Genomic DNA, 15,848 nt, shown 5'->3' with positions numbered 1-15,848 from the left:
TAGATGCAGAGAAGGCCTTCGACGAAATTCAACAGCCCTTTATGCTAAAAACTCTGAAAAAACGAGGTATCAATGGAACATATCTCAAAATGATAAAAGCTATTTATGACAAACCTACAGCTGATATCATACTGAATGGCAAAAACTGGAAAGATTCCCTTTGAAATCTGACACTAGACAAGGATGTCCTCTCTCATCACTCCTATTCAATATAGTATTGGAAGTTCTAGCCAGAGCAATCAGGCAAGAAAAAGAAATAAAGGGTATTCAAATAGGAAAGGAGGAAGTCAAATTGACTCTATTTGCAGATGACATGATTGCATATTTAGAAGACCCTATCATCTCAGCCCCAAATCTCCTGAAACTGATAAGCAACTTCAGCAAAGTCTCAGGATACAAAAATCAATGTGCAAAAATCACAAGCATTCCTATACACCAATAACAGACTAACAGAGAGCCAAATCATGAGCAAACTCCCATACACAATTGCTACAAAGAGAATAAAATACCTAGAAATACATCTTAAAAAGAATGTGAGGGACCTTTTCAAGGAGAACTATAAACCACTGCTCAAGGAAATAAGAGAGGATACATATAGATGAAGAAACATTCCATGTTCGTGGATAGGAAGAATGAATATCATGAAAATGGCCATACTGCCCAAAGTAATTTATAGATTCAATGCTATCCCCATCAAGCTACCAATGACCTTACAGAACTGGAAAAAACCACTTTAAACTTCATATGGAACCAAAAGAGAGCCCACATAGCCAAGACAATCCTAAGCAAAAAGAACAAAGCCAGAGATATCATGCTACCTGACTTCAAACTATACTACAAGTCTACAATAATGAAAACAGCATGCTACTGGTACCAAAAAAGAGATATAGACCAATGGAACAGAACAGAGGCCTCAGAGAAAATGCCGCACATCTTCAACCATCTGATCTTTGACAAACCAGACAAAAACAAGCAATGGGGAAAGGATTCCCTGTTTAATAAATGGTGTTGGGAAAACTGGCTAGCCATGTGCAGAAAGCAGAAACTGGACCCCTTCCTGACACTTTACACTAAAATTAACTCCAGATGGATTAAAGACTTAAACATAAGACCTAACACCATAAAAACCCTATAAGGAAACCTGGGCAAAACTATACAGGACATAGGCACAGGCAAGGACTTCATGACAAAACACCAAAAGCATTGGCAAAAAAAGCCAAAATAGACAAATGGGATCTAATTAAACTCCAGAGCTTCTGAACAGCAAAAGTAACAATAATTTAGAGTGAACCAGCAACCAACAGAATTGGACAAAATTTTGCAATCTACCCATCTGACAAAGGGCTAATATCCAGAATCTACAAAGAACTAAAACAGATTTACAGGAAAAAACAAACAAGCCCATCCAAAACTGGGTGAAGGACATGAACAGACACTTTTCAAAAGACATATATGAGGCCAACAAACATAAGAAAAAATGCTCTTCATCACTGATCATTAGAGAAATGCAAATCAAAGCCACATTGAGATGCCATCTCATGCCAGTTAGAATGGCGATCATTAAAAAATCTGTAGACAACAGATGCTGGAGGGGATGTGGAGAAATAGGAACACTTTTACATTTGGTGGGAGTGTAAATTAGTTCAATTGTGGAAGACAATGTGGCACTTCCTCAAGGACCTAGAAATAGCAATTCCATTTGACCCAGCAATCCCATTACTGGGTATATACCCAAAGGATTATAAATTATTCTATTATAAAGACACATGCACACGTATGTTTATTGCAGCACTGTAAACAATAGCAAAGACCTGGAACCAACACAAATGCCTATTGATGATAGACTTGACAAGGAAAATGTGGCACATATATACTATGGAATACTATGTAGCCATAAAAAAGATGACTCTGTGTCCTTTGTAGGAACATAGATGAATCTGGAAACCATCATTCTCAGCAAACTTAACCAAAGAACAGAAAATCAAACTCACTCATAGGCAGGTGTTGAACAGTGAGAACAAATGGACACAGGGAGGGGAGCAACACACACTGGGTCTGTTAGCGGGGGCCAAGGGAGGTACAGCTGGGGGGTTGGGAGGTTGGGACGGATAACGTGGAGGAATGCCAGATACAGGTGACAGGGGGATGGAGACAACAGACCACATTGCCATGTATGTACCTATGCAACAATCCTGCATGATCTGCACATGTACCTCAGAACCTAAAGTACGATTAAAAAAAAAAAAACTGCAAATCCCCTAAGTGAAACACTCAATTAAACATACATGTAGATTGGGTTAATTTTGTTACTGTGTAAAGGAATCTCTTTGAAAAATGAAATGGCTTTTATTTCTCCCTCACCTAGTTTTATCTTTCATATTTTTTAAGAATGATCATGAAGAAATTTGCATGCTGAATATTCATGAATATATAAAGATGTCCCTATGATATGAGACGGGGGCAGGGAAGTGCTGTGTAGAGAAAGGCAGGTCCTTGGCTATGGCTCCACCCTCAGGCCTGTGCTCACCAACCTAGGTGAGAACAGGCATTTCTGTTTACCAGCCTGAATGTTGCATTTTCCAGCACCACCCTGGCCCACCACATCCCCATCCTGTGCCTATAAAGATTCCAAGACTCTAGCAGGCAGAGACACAAGCAGCGGGACATCAAGAGGAACACACTGGCAGAAGAGCACAGAGGCGGCTGGACATGGAGAGGAGCAGAAGAACACACCAACAGACACCAGCAGACATAGCAAGCCATTGACCTGTGAAATAATTAGGATGGCAATCTGACTGGGCCGGTTAGAGGGGCATCCAGCTGCTGAGTGGCCAACACCAGGGAAAAACCACCTTCCACCTGCATTCCCCTTCTAGCTCCCCATCCATCTGCTGAGAGTTTCCAATGTCAATAAAACCTTGCATTCATTCTCCAAGCCACACCGAGTCAAGAACCCAAGATACAGAAAGCCCTCTGTCCTTGTGATTAAGGAAAGGGTTTAACTGAGCTAACACAAGCCCCCTAAAGAAGGCAGAACTGAAAGAGCACTGTAACACAGGCCCACTAGGGCTTCAGCTGTAAAGTATGCGCCACTAGACGGTGCTGTGGAGTCGCAGCCCCACAACCTGCTCAGCTGCATGCTCCCTCCAGAGGTAAGAGTAGCAGGGTACTGAAAAAGCGAGACACACCCCATCATACACCTTGTGAGGGGATTTAAGGGAACTTTTCCCATTTCATTTAGCCATCCCACCTAGATAACTAAATGAAGACTACTCTGGTGCTGTTTATACATACTGGCTTATTGCATTCTGTGCAATGAACAAAGAAAGCAAGGCTAACAAAGTCCATTGAAGATTTACATTCAGATTGTGTCATCGTATACGTAAGGTGTCTAGACAGAAGTCAGTTACTCAGTGTGTACATATACATACAGTTACTTTTCAGTATCTATCAACAAGGGGATTGGTTCTAGGACCCATGATATACCAAAATCCACAGTGCTCAAGTCCTTGGTATAAAATGGTATTGTATTTGCATATAATTTAAACACATCCTCTTGTATATTTTAAGTCACCTCTAGATTACTTTTGATACTTAATAAAATGTAAATGCTATGTAAATAGTTGTTATACTGCATTTTAAAATTTATATTATTTATTTTCTGTTATTTGTATTGTTTTATCCATAGTATTTTTCATCCACAGCTGGTTGAACCATGTATGTGGAACCCACAGAAATGAGCTAATTGTGTATGTATGTGTACACACATATATTCAAACCAATTTAAGGGCTATATAGCATATGAAAATGATCATTTCAAAAACTTCACATGCATAGGAACATAGTGGGACTAGAAACTTCTGTTTCGCCCATAAATATCATTGAAAGAAATTTTACTCATTTTATTATGAACTTAACTTTCTTAGGCTTAACAGAACTTAAATCTTAGTAGTTGTATTTATCTTTTATGGTCACATAACAGTTTCTGAACCTGTTCATTTAACTGCTGCTGAAGCTAGTTTCTTTTTAACAGTAAACAATGGTATCTTCTACTGTTCTTGACATTGTGTGCTGTTTTCTTAACCAAGTCTACTCATTTACATTAAAAGACTTTCAAGCAAATCAAGAAACTTACAAGGAGCCTTATAGGAGTCATGGAGTTCATAATTCTGAAGAGACTAAGCCTCAAATTTCCACTCCATCTATGTATGCACACAACCAAGATCAGTCAGCAATAATCTGGGCATGCTGACAGGATAAATTATAATGTGCCACAAGAACAGAGAGGAAATGTAAAAGTTCAAAGACACCTAACACCTCTCAGCTCTGTGTACCAGGAAAATGAAAAACTATTTTATGACACATATTTTAGCAAGTGCTTTCTCTTTCTAAGACTAGGGTACAATTACTCTGGCAAGGGTGCAACCTAGTACTTACAACTACCTTTTAAACTTTTACGGTATCTCAGATAATAGCGTTTAGATTTTTTAAAAATACTTTAACTTTTCACATGGGTTACAGAACAGCTAGAAGACACAGCCCTGCTCTTCTCCTAGCCCCTAATACTCCTGTAGGTTGACTGAAGTCTCACAGTAATTAGCCGGAAAGGCATACACTCTCAGAAGTGAGGTGAGCACACAAAAAGACAGCCCAGATCAGCAAGCCCTTCTCCGGCTGTAGATTCTCTAGTGGAGAACAAAGCTGCCAGAAATGGTACTCATATAGCCCAAAATATAAAACAAGGATAATACTGCCTATGTTAAGGAATTATGAAGAGTAACTGAGAAAACCCAGAAAAAAGAGTCAGCGTTGATTTAGCACTCTCAGCCTTTACATCTCATCCCACAGAAACTCAGCAGTATTTCCTCAAATGTGCCCACTTCCCTCCACTTGCAAGGACACATGCACAGTCCAAGAAATTACCCAATTCTTCTATGCCATGGTCTTTTCTAGTCAGAGCTCATATTATTCTGGGGGCATTCTTGAACGTTGAACCAAACTCCTCCTGGAGAAAAACATCAGTCTGACCAATAGTCCCTTAACCACATCTCTGCTTTCCGCTCTTCATTTCCTTGCAGGTATCTCAGACAATTCAACTGAACAAACATTTATGATGGACATAGTACATGCTTAGTGCTGGGCACTGATAGCAACAGAGATATGTCCCTGTTCAGAAAGTTGGCAACAAAATAGTGACACAATTAATTACACAGCTACAAAGAGTGAAATACATCAAGAAAAACCAAAGAACTAAATAAAGGATGATGAAAAATCTCTCTAAGGAAATGTGAAAAGATCAATTTGAGTTAAGCCAAAGAAAAGGGGCAGTAAGAATATTCCAGGCAATATTTGGGAAGTCTCTGAAACAGAAAAGGCAGCTGTGGAGGACGTGAAGGGCCAGCTGGGCTGAGGCTATGGGTTCAGAGAGCACAGAGCTGTGCCAGGATGGATGCCAGCAGTGGCCAGACAACTCCATGCTGCTCACAGGTATGTCCCGGGAGCACTGAGAAAGGACTGAAAGAGGAAGGAGAAGATCTTATTTATGATGTCAGTAAAGGGCACTATGGCTGCAATGTGGAAAACAGACTGTAGAGGGCACAAAAGTGGAGGCAGGGAGACCAGTTAAGATGCGATTGGTCTAGTCAAGTGGGAGGAGTGGTAATAGCTTGGACTCAGGTGCCCACTGTGCTGATGGAGGGAATGGTGAGATCTGAGGTATATCATGAAACCTGATTACTGATTAGCGATAAGGAGAAAGAAACCAGGGCTATTCTCAAATTTCTGGTGTTCCAACATAGTCTTTATAGCCATATGAAATAGACAGTATAATACCTCATTTTACAGATTTATTTATACATTTGACAAATACCTTTGGAACTCCCAGCATAGTGATTTAGAGCATCAATGCCTGAGGTTGAATACCGGTTTGGCCTCTTGTCAACTGTGTCACTTTGAGCCAAGTTCTTAACCATAAGTGTGAGGATCCTCAAATGCCTTCCTGTACCACTACAGAGGTTTCTGAGATTTAGAGGTTGTGGGAAACAGGTGGAATACACATCTCTGGGGCAAACCTTGCTCTGTAGTGATGTGGTCTTGCATCATTAACGTACAGAGTGGCATCAAATACTATTCCTGGCTGGGTGCAGTGACTCATACCTGTAATCCCAACACTTTGGGAGCCCAAGGCAGGTAGATCACTTGAGGTCAGCAGTTTGAGACTAGCCTGGCCAACATGGTTAAACCTCATCTCTACTGAAAACACAAAAACTATCTGGGCATGATGGCACACACCTGTAATCCCAGCTACTCAAGAGGCTAAGGCAGGAAAACCACTTGAATTCGGAGGCAGATGTTGCAGTGAGCTGAGATGGTGCCACTGCACTCCAGCCTGGGTGACAGAGCAAGACTTCATCTCAAAAAATAAAAAAATACTATTCCTGAAAAATGACTTTTCTGTTAGTGAAGGTCACCAGGAAACGGAGTTTGTATTTTTACCCCTCTGAATCTCAGGTTGAAATGTGATCTCCAATGCTGGAGGTGAGCCCAGTGGGAGGTGTTTGGTCTTGGGTGTGGATCCCATGGTCTTGGTGTCGTCCTTGCAATAGTTAAGTATGTGCTCACTCTACTAGTTCATGTGAGAATTGGCTGTTTTAAAAAAAAAGCCTGGTACCTCCTCCCCCATCTCTTGCTCCCTCTCTCACCATGTGGCACATAGGGTCCCCAGCCTCTGCTATAAATAAAAGCTTCCTGAGGTCTAATCAGAGGCCAGTTGCGAGCACCACGCTTCATGTACAATCTGCAGAATCAAGAGACGAATAAAACTCTTTTCTCTATAAATTACCCAGCCTCAAGCATTTCTTTATAGCAATGCAAAAGAGACTAATACACCAAATTACTGTATTACCTGAGAATGAAACATTTCAGAGGTCCATCTTCAGCAAATATATGGCAGTACCAATCAACTGCTTTTTCCCAGAGGTAGAGATTGTTTCTGCAGTTTGCAGACTTTGATCACCACAGGGTAACAGGTAGAATGGAGTGGACCTCGTAGAAGAATGCTTATATTCCAGTGTCATCTTATTCACTTTCCATACTGTAAAGGAATGCTTCATCTCAGAGTCGGAAACAAAATATTCTAGAGACTATGGCCAGTTGGAAAGAAAGTGTCTGGAACAAAGAGGTCAGCAAATATTCATTTCCAGCTCACTGTTGCATGCGTGCACAGTTTTTTCAAAAAAAATCTAGAAATCAGGACTTCTATGCAAACTCTTAGCATTTAAGTACTGGCTCATTATTTTTAAATAATATGGTATGTGGGCTAAACAAAAAAAACCACACACTCAAAGGTCAGATGAACTCTGTGGCCTCCAGTGTGAAGTCTTTGGTTTCCACTCACTCAGCAGGGCCTCTGTGTGATCATGTAACTGTGTGGAGGATGAGTGAGCAGGAGGGAATTAAAAGGTGATTCTAAGGCAATGTGACGCCGACATAGAAACCCTGCCTCACCGACCGGACGAACTGGCACAAAACATCAATGAAGGAAGAGGAAATGAAATGGGAACTGAAAGACCACTCAATCACTTTTCCTTATCATTAATTACAAGTTTCTGAAGAGAAAACATTTCTTTTATAAACATTCTGAACTTATCTAGCACAATTTAGGTAAATCAGATTAAAAATCAATTTTATTCCTTTGTTCTGCAGAAGAAAACTCTTTGTAAGAAACGAAACCAATTTTCTTAGACCTTTTTTTTTTTTTTTTTTTCATGTTCTCGACAATGCCTCTTCAATTTAGTCTCGGGGAGGAGCAAAGTCTGCTGGCTAAAAATAACTGAATAGTTATATAACATCTAAAAGACTGGGGGTTTAACCAGCAACCCCTCTTTTCCAGATTTCCTCAATAATAAAAATGCTAGTCTTGCAAGTTTGATATAAGGATGAAACTCCTAATATTTCTCTGAAAGTCAGTGTTCAAGGAATTGAAGTCACCATAATTTCCACATGCGATAGTTAGTGCTGAAAGTTTTGTAGTCTACGTTGAGAAACAGAGATACAGAACATATGATATACACTTGGCAATGAGATCACACTCTTGTTTCCCAGACCTGGGGACTTGGAGCAGAAGAAAGGAAAGGGAGACATTAGGTGGGAAGGCCTGAGCCTCGAAAAGGCAGGTAACTGAGACTGTGGATGAAAGGGAGAAAATGCTGCAGCGTGCAAGGGAGAGACCAAGAATAAGCAGCAGAGGAGAGTTCTCACCTAGGACATCTCCAGTTTTGGGAGTGAGGTGCAATGTCAGTGACCCACAAAACAATTAGATGTGGGATATCTCAGTATTGCGCTCTGTATCTGCCTATAGCATAGGCCCTTTGGCACAGGACCAAGAGGCACTGAGACTGGAGGAATATTCTTTTTTTTTTTTTTTTTTTTTTGGTTGAGACAGGGTCTTACTTTCACCCAGCCTGGAGTGCAGTGGCCCAGTCTTGGCTCACTGCAGCCTCCGCCTCCTGGGTTCAAGTGATTCTCATGCCTCAACTTCCTGAGTAGCTGGGACTACAGGCACAAACCACTGCACCCGGCTAATTTTTCTATTTGTTATAGAAAAATGTTTTACCATGTTGACCAGGTTGGTCCTGAACTCCTGACCTCAAGTGATCTGCCCGCCTCGGCCAAGATGCTGGGATTACAGGCATGGAGGGACATTCACCAGCGGTCGGTGCCCACTTTTCTTACCTATCTCAGTAATACACAATGTGGCATAACAAGCTGAAATTTAACTTACAATTGGTAGAACTGATTTCACCTTATGTACTTGCAAAGTCATTTAAAATTGTTCACCTCAACTTTTCTGTTCTTCACTCCAGTTCCTAAGGTGGCTAAACCAGATTACTGGCAGAGGCAGGGATTCTATCTCTGAATAATTTAACTGAAATTCAAGTCCACTGAGCAAGTGCTTCTGAGCACCAGCTACATGCAGAGCTCTGAGGAAGACAGAGAAGAAAACCTCAGAAATATCCCCTGCCTTAATGGTGTTCACATCCTAATGTTAGAACAAAGGTTTTGAGAAAGTTGCACATACAAATGCCCTGCAGAAAAAGAAATATATTAACTCTCACTCCTTCACATTAAATTGAAAATAACAAATTAGGAGCACATGTGTAATATACCTCTGGGTATTCTTGCAGAAGATGAGCGAGCTTCCTCCATGCAGAAAATGTTAGTTTTAAGCAAAATCCTCCCGATATATGGAAAGAAGCTTAAGATGCTTTTTTAAAATCTTACTTTCTGTGTCATACAATGTTTGCCCAAGGACTGCCCTGTTTGCCTTCCACTGTGGTGACAGATGGTACTTTCCAGAGTACCAGGGTACTCCATGCTGCCTATGACTCAGTACAGGGACGGCTGAGAGAAAGCATTACTGCTAAATCCCTGTTTTCATCCCATTTTTCAGGTATAATTTCAGAAAACCCTTGAAAAACCTCTTGCAACCATTGCAAGAAACACTCACTTCTAAAAATAAAGAGAAATCTGTTTTTCCTACTGGTATTTCAAGTTATCTAAAAATAAAACCAATTACAGAGTGATTATCTATTGCTCTTTAAATCTGCATTATATAAAACTTGATAGGGTAAAGGGTTTTTAGAATTTCACTTTCCTTTTTAGATACTTTACACTCTAATGTTGACCCACCACTATAAATCTATGAAATTTTATTTTCTCAACTCTCACAGGAAAAACTAGCTGCTTCTCCACTGAGTTACATTGATCTAGTAGATATTTGAGGCCTAAAATGATTTAATTAGCAAAGGGTAAGACTCGTAGAAGATGATGTTTTGGTTCTCACAAATTTCTACCAAGGGTAGATGCTTATCTTGACTTATCCTAAATTGCTTTTCTTCTCCAAAGTTGAGGAAGCAGTCTTTAGCAATTAAATTTCTCAAGAAATATTCCAGCAAGCCAGGGCAATGCTCGAGTACCTTTATTATTTCTGATTGCTGCACTTCAGAAAGAATGAAAGCATAAGAAACATTCCAAACTTAAATACCATTAGGATTTGTGAACTCCAGCAATAATCACAGGGTGGAGAAAAATGTCTCATTTTATGAAGTGCATCTTGTCTCACTTCCTGAAAATCTTACAGCATCTTCAGGTGAAGCTCAAACCATCCATTCAGAGTGTCAGTCAAGTGTGTAACCCTGGGCAAACAATTTTGCTTGGCAAACCCAAGTGAAAGTTAATGGTGCTTGAAGATACTTTTCAATTTCTCCAAAGACTGAGAAATTGAAGGCTGAATCATTTGGTTTAGAGGCATATGTGGAAATTCACAAAACAAAGAAAGAACAGAAAGCTGATCACTTAGGTCTAACCTGATGGGAGAACCTGGTATCTTCGTCTCTTGAGATTCTCCAGGCAGCACTAATGTTAGGAATTTGGCCCTGTTTGCTTCAGATCCTTTCTTCGGAGTCACTGGAATGCCCTATGGTACGGGCACACATTGTCTCTCCTTCCCTTTTCAGGCATTTGAGTTTTTTAGACTTTACCATAAAGAAATCTGCCTAGCTTTTCTTAAAGTTAGATAGAAAAAATAGCATTTTCCTGGTTATACTCTGTTCTGCAGTTTCCTCCTTCAGAAAGTAAATTAATAAAGACAAGTAACCCCTGAATAAGTGGGTGTGATTAGCATTAAGTCACACAGAAAGCTCCACATGACACTTAACACCAACAGTCAATGTTCCCCAAGCCACAAACAAACTTTTTGAGTGTCTTCCCAGAAAAAAAAAAAAAAAGGCCAAAGCTCCTAACACACGTTAAGGAGGACAACATACTCCCAGCTAAGAACCACTGATCTTACCCAAACCCCTTACTTTACAGATGAAAAACAAAATGACCGAAGAATTCTCTACCACTTAAAGGATTAGTTAAGATCAGAAACCAAACCTCCTGACTTCAAATTCATTCTCTCTCTATTAAGATGAGCAGGTTCTTCCTATTGCTATGATATAATACATACACATTTTTATTATAAACGATAGTTTATCAGACTCTCTGAAATTTGCTTAAAAATCATCTTTAGTTATTTTCTAGCTCTTCCCCATCATATACCCTGTCAACGATCACTAGACTGTCTTTCCTGTAGGCTGTGGGAATATGACTGTGAACACACATTTCTACATCAAGAATCACAAATGCTCAGCTTGAGCAACATAGCAAGACCTAAATCTCTGCTAAAATTCAAAACAAAAATTATCCGGGCATGGTAGCAAGCACTTGTAGTCTCAGCTACTTGAGGAGCTGAGGCAAGAGAATTGCTTGAGCCCAGGAGGTTGAGGTTGCAGTGGAGCCTTGATCACACCACTGCACTCCAGCCTGGGAGGCAGAAGACCCTGTCTCAGAAAAAAGAAAGGAAGAAAGACAAAAGGAAGAAAAGCAGCAAGGGAGGAAGGGAGGGAGGGAGGATGGATCACACATGCAATATTTGATGAGTTTTGCTTCATCCATCTTAAATTCTCATGTTTCTGTACAATGGTTAATTTGATAAATGAATATATTAAAAATAAATTTATAAATTACAGAAGCAAAACACAAATATTTATTTGTATTAGTATTTTCTAGAACTATACAGTTTTATGATTAGTAAGTATTACTATCATTATCCTGTCTGTGACCTGAGGCCTTCATGAAGTTCAGCATGGAAGAGGACATTCTTCTAGCTCTTTCACTTATTTTCCTTTCAGGAATCTTGTGGATACAATTATCAAACTGGTATTTAACTGAAGAATTGCTCACAGCTTTATAATCTTTATAGCTTTATAATCTTGACTTGCCTTTTTACCCAGGATTGATTAAGATATGAGACTTAGTCATATTTCCTTTTATGTTTTGGTGTTTTCATAGGCTTTCTAGATATATTACTATTCCTTTACCTATTTTTAAAGATTTTTTTTTATAGTCTACTTATTAGATATGTGAACTGGGGCAAATTTGGAAGTTTCTCTGAAAATCAATTTCCTCATCTGTGAAATGGAAATACAAATGCCTACCTAACAAAGTCTTTTTTTTTTTTAAAGTACATTTATTACACAAATATTATACATAATATTTGTGTATTCTTTTTTTTCCCATTTATTTATTTTATTGCATTTTACATTTTGGGGTACATGTGAAGAACATGCAAAATTGTTGCATAGGAACACACGTGGCAGTGTGATTTGCTGCCTTCCTCCCCATCACCTACATCTGGCTTTTCTCCCCTTGCTATCTCTCCCCAGCTTCCCACCCCCCACCCTCCCTCCCCTATTTCCCCCCAACTGACCCCAGTGTGTAGTGCTCCCCTCCCTGTGTCCATGTGTTCTCATTGTTCAACACCCGCCTATGAGTGAGAACATGCGGTGTTTGATCTTCTGCTCTTCTGTCAGTTTGCTGAGAATGATGGTTTCCAGGTTCGTCCATGTCCCTACAAAGGACCCAAACTCATCGTTTTTTTGTTTTTTTTTTTTGGAGACAGTCTTGCTCTATCCACCAGGCTGGAGTACAGTGACACAACCTCGGCTCACTGCAACCTCCGCTTTCCAAGTTCAAATTACTCTCATGCCTCAGCCTCCCAAGTAGCTGGGATTACAAGCGTCCACCACCATGCCCGGATAATTTTTGTATTTTTAGTAGAGACAGGGTTTCGTCATGTTGGCCAGGCTGATCTCAAACTCCTGACCTCAGGTGATCCATCTGCCTCAACCACCCAAAGTTCTGGGATTACATGCGTGAGCCACTGCACCTGGCTGAAAGTTTTTTTGAGAATTAAACTGCAGTATTTTCCCCAGTCTTCCTCTTTCCAATTTAATAATTCAAATAAATAAAAAATTGGAAAAAATGTGGCAAAAAATGGACTATATGTTATTATCATGCTTATATTTGGATAAATATGACTTTGATTCAGAGACGAAATCTATTGGTAAACCAAAGCCCTATTGACTAATTTAGTTTCTTTACATACTACAAACAAGAATTGGAGTCTTGTCGGTAGTCTGTAATTGGAGTCCTTTGATCTAAAGGACAAATAGCAAAAGTAATAAGTACTCATCTGTTTCTAGAAACTAAGAGGATAAAGAGGATGGAAACCCAAAGCTCATATAAAGGATAAACCTAGGTTTAAAAAGGTGATAGCTTATTCTATACGGATAAGTTAAACAATAATTTACATTCAAGGATCACTTTACAGTTTACAGATCACCTTGGCTTACATTATTTTATGAAAATTCAAAGCTGGTAGAAGCAACAATATGTGAATATATGGGCATGAGTGATAAAATTTGATGATTATGTAAAGCTAAGAATTTGACTAACAGACTCAGAACACAAAGCACAACCAGAATAAAGAGGTGGCAGTGGAGGAAGGGCAGGTTAAAGTTCAGGTTTAGTTATATTTTAAAATTATTAATGCCAACTTTCCATTGAATGGATTCAGTATTTCTGTTACTCTGCAAAGCAGCAGTTGGCAGAGTTGTGATAGAGCCAAGCTTGCATTTTCTGGGGATCTGGATTATGTGATCTATATTCCCTCCAACTCTTAGATTCTATGAATTGATGGAAGTGATCAAATAGTTTAAAGAAACACAAAAGAGAAATAATATTTGACCAAGATAACTTATTAAGCAGATAATTTGAATCTCAGAAAATAAAATTAACCTGACCACATTCTTGGAAGATGGAATCTTCAAGAATTTTAGAGGATAGTATCCAAGTTTAGATAGAGTGAATGTTGTACAAGAATTGTACACAATTCTAACCACCTCACAACACAGCAAGAACTCAATTTTTAAGAACTGTTTAAGAAAATAAGAATTAATAATCATCCCTATTGGTCCAGTGACTTAGTTCCAGGAGCAGCGAGGTACCTGTCTAGTAACAGGGTTTTCAAAAAAAACAAAAACCAAAACCCCACATCTAATCATTTTCCCCACCCTGGACATCATTATTCTTCCCTTCTAAGAAGTAGTCTAAGAAATTATAATCTTTGTGCTGAACACTTACTCTGAAAACACACAAAATAGGGACTTGGGAGGGGCACTTTCTTAACGGACTGTGTGCTTCCATGTGTGTATGTGAAAATGAAAGGAAAAATATAGAAGATTGACAGCAATGGAGTCAATTTTCTTCACAATAGAAAAATTCAAAGACCTTTCCACTGACACAAAACAAGAAAATAACAAGACTATGAACACCCCAGGAATTTTAAAAATGCTTCACAGGTCCCTAATAATTATACAAACAAAATTCTTGATTCCTGAGATATGATTAAAGCTCTACAACTAATATTTGGTTTAGCTCTCAGGTCTCTCTCCATTGACCAAAACTTTTTAATGAGGTAACTTAAATTTATGTTAAGAAAGTGTCTCAACATTCTTTTTATCTGTTTTTTATTTACTGAATTATTTATGTATGTAACGCTGGTTGAATTTTAAAACTTTTTCAACTTCTCCCTAAGGAGATTTCTATTCACTCATAATTCAATTTGAGATTTATTTTCCATTCATATTAAAAGCTACAGTGACTAAAGATATGACAGAAGTAATGTGAAGATAGACAATTTTATTGCTTGTAAAAATGTCTTAGTGCTAATAAATTCCCTCCTTTTTAATCATAAGCTTTATTTTACGGAAAGTTCTTCTAACCAGATATTTGTTTGGCTTTTTATTTAACAAATAATTATTGCATAACTGTTGTATGCCAGGCACTGGATCGAGGAATACAAAGTACATGGGGATATAAAGATGACTAAAATATAGTTCATGCCCTCAGAGGCTAATTATTACAAACAATTTAAGAATATATGAGATGTTCAGACAATCACAACAGAGGAGAAAACCAATTCTGCCCTTCCTCTACTAGATGCCCATAAATACATTATGGAAGAACATTTTTAAATATCAAATCTCTAATATCATTTTTTATATAGCATTACTATAGAAAATCAGAGTCAAAATAATTATTCCTATTAAAATACTTTCCTAGAAATGTAATGTGACATGAATAAAAGGCCTTTGATGTTATCAATGAATAGGAAGTGTTTTTGTTCTGCACTACTAGCCTATGTCTTACAAAAATAAAATAAAATATACATTCAGCTTTCTTCTTCTTCTAGAAGCTTCACTAACATCAATGCCTTGATCGACATTCCTTTGGTAATCATGTATTTTCTTCTACCATTACCAAAAAAAATCAATGTGCATGAAGTGGGAAATAAGTAAAATATTTTGAGTTACTGCAGCCAGAAAAAAATGAAATGTAATCATTGCTTTGTGTCTGCATGATCCAAGGCCCTATTCTGACATAGCATTATGTCCACTGAGATGCTAAATGGCCCCTCCCACTGCACAATCATCATAGCTTTCACCAGGAGTATCCTCCATCACCACCAAAAAGAACAGAAAGTGAGCAAGGGTCTGAACTAAGGCAAAGTAGTGATTCTGAATCCTGGTTGGAATTCAGAATCTTGGACTAGCAGAGGGATGAGGAACACAGCCAGGTTCTCACCTACTGAGCCAACCAATATCTTCAAAGCAGACAAATGCAGTTACAAGTTGGTAGCCATCTGTAATAGCAGAAGCCATACCATTTAAAGGAAAGCTAGCTTGAGTTAGAGCCCCAGAGCCAATACGTTCACAAATAAATCTAAGGTCACAGTGTTAGCCACAACAAGTAACCACTGGTAGGAACAATAGATTTGAAGAAGGGCTGTGTATAAAATATAAATAAATAGAAGTGTTTCCTTTGTTATCACAAAGATGCACACACAAAAAGAAACTATGCGAAATGAGAAGCAGGCTAAGAATACAAAGAAGGACTTCCAG

The sequence above is a fragment of the Sapajus apella genome, unplaced genomic scaffold, assembly GCF_009761245.1.
Source record: "Sapajus apella isolate SASKATOON/1434 unplaced genomic scaffold, GSC_monkey_1.0 scaffold9, whole genome shotgun sequence".
NCBI lineage: Eukaryota > Metazoa > Chordata > Mammalia > Primates > Cebidae > Sapajus > Sapajus apella.
Note: the sequence above shows the minus strand (reverse complement) of the source record.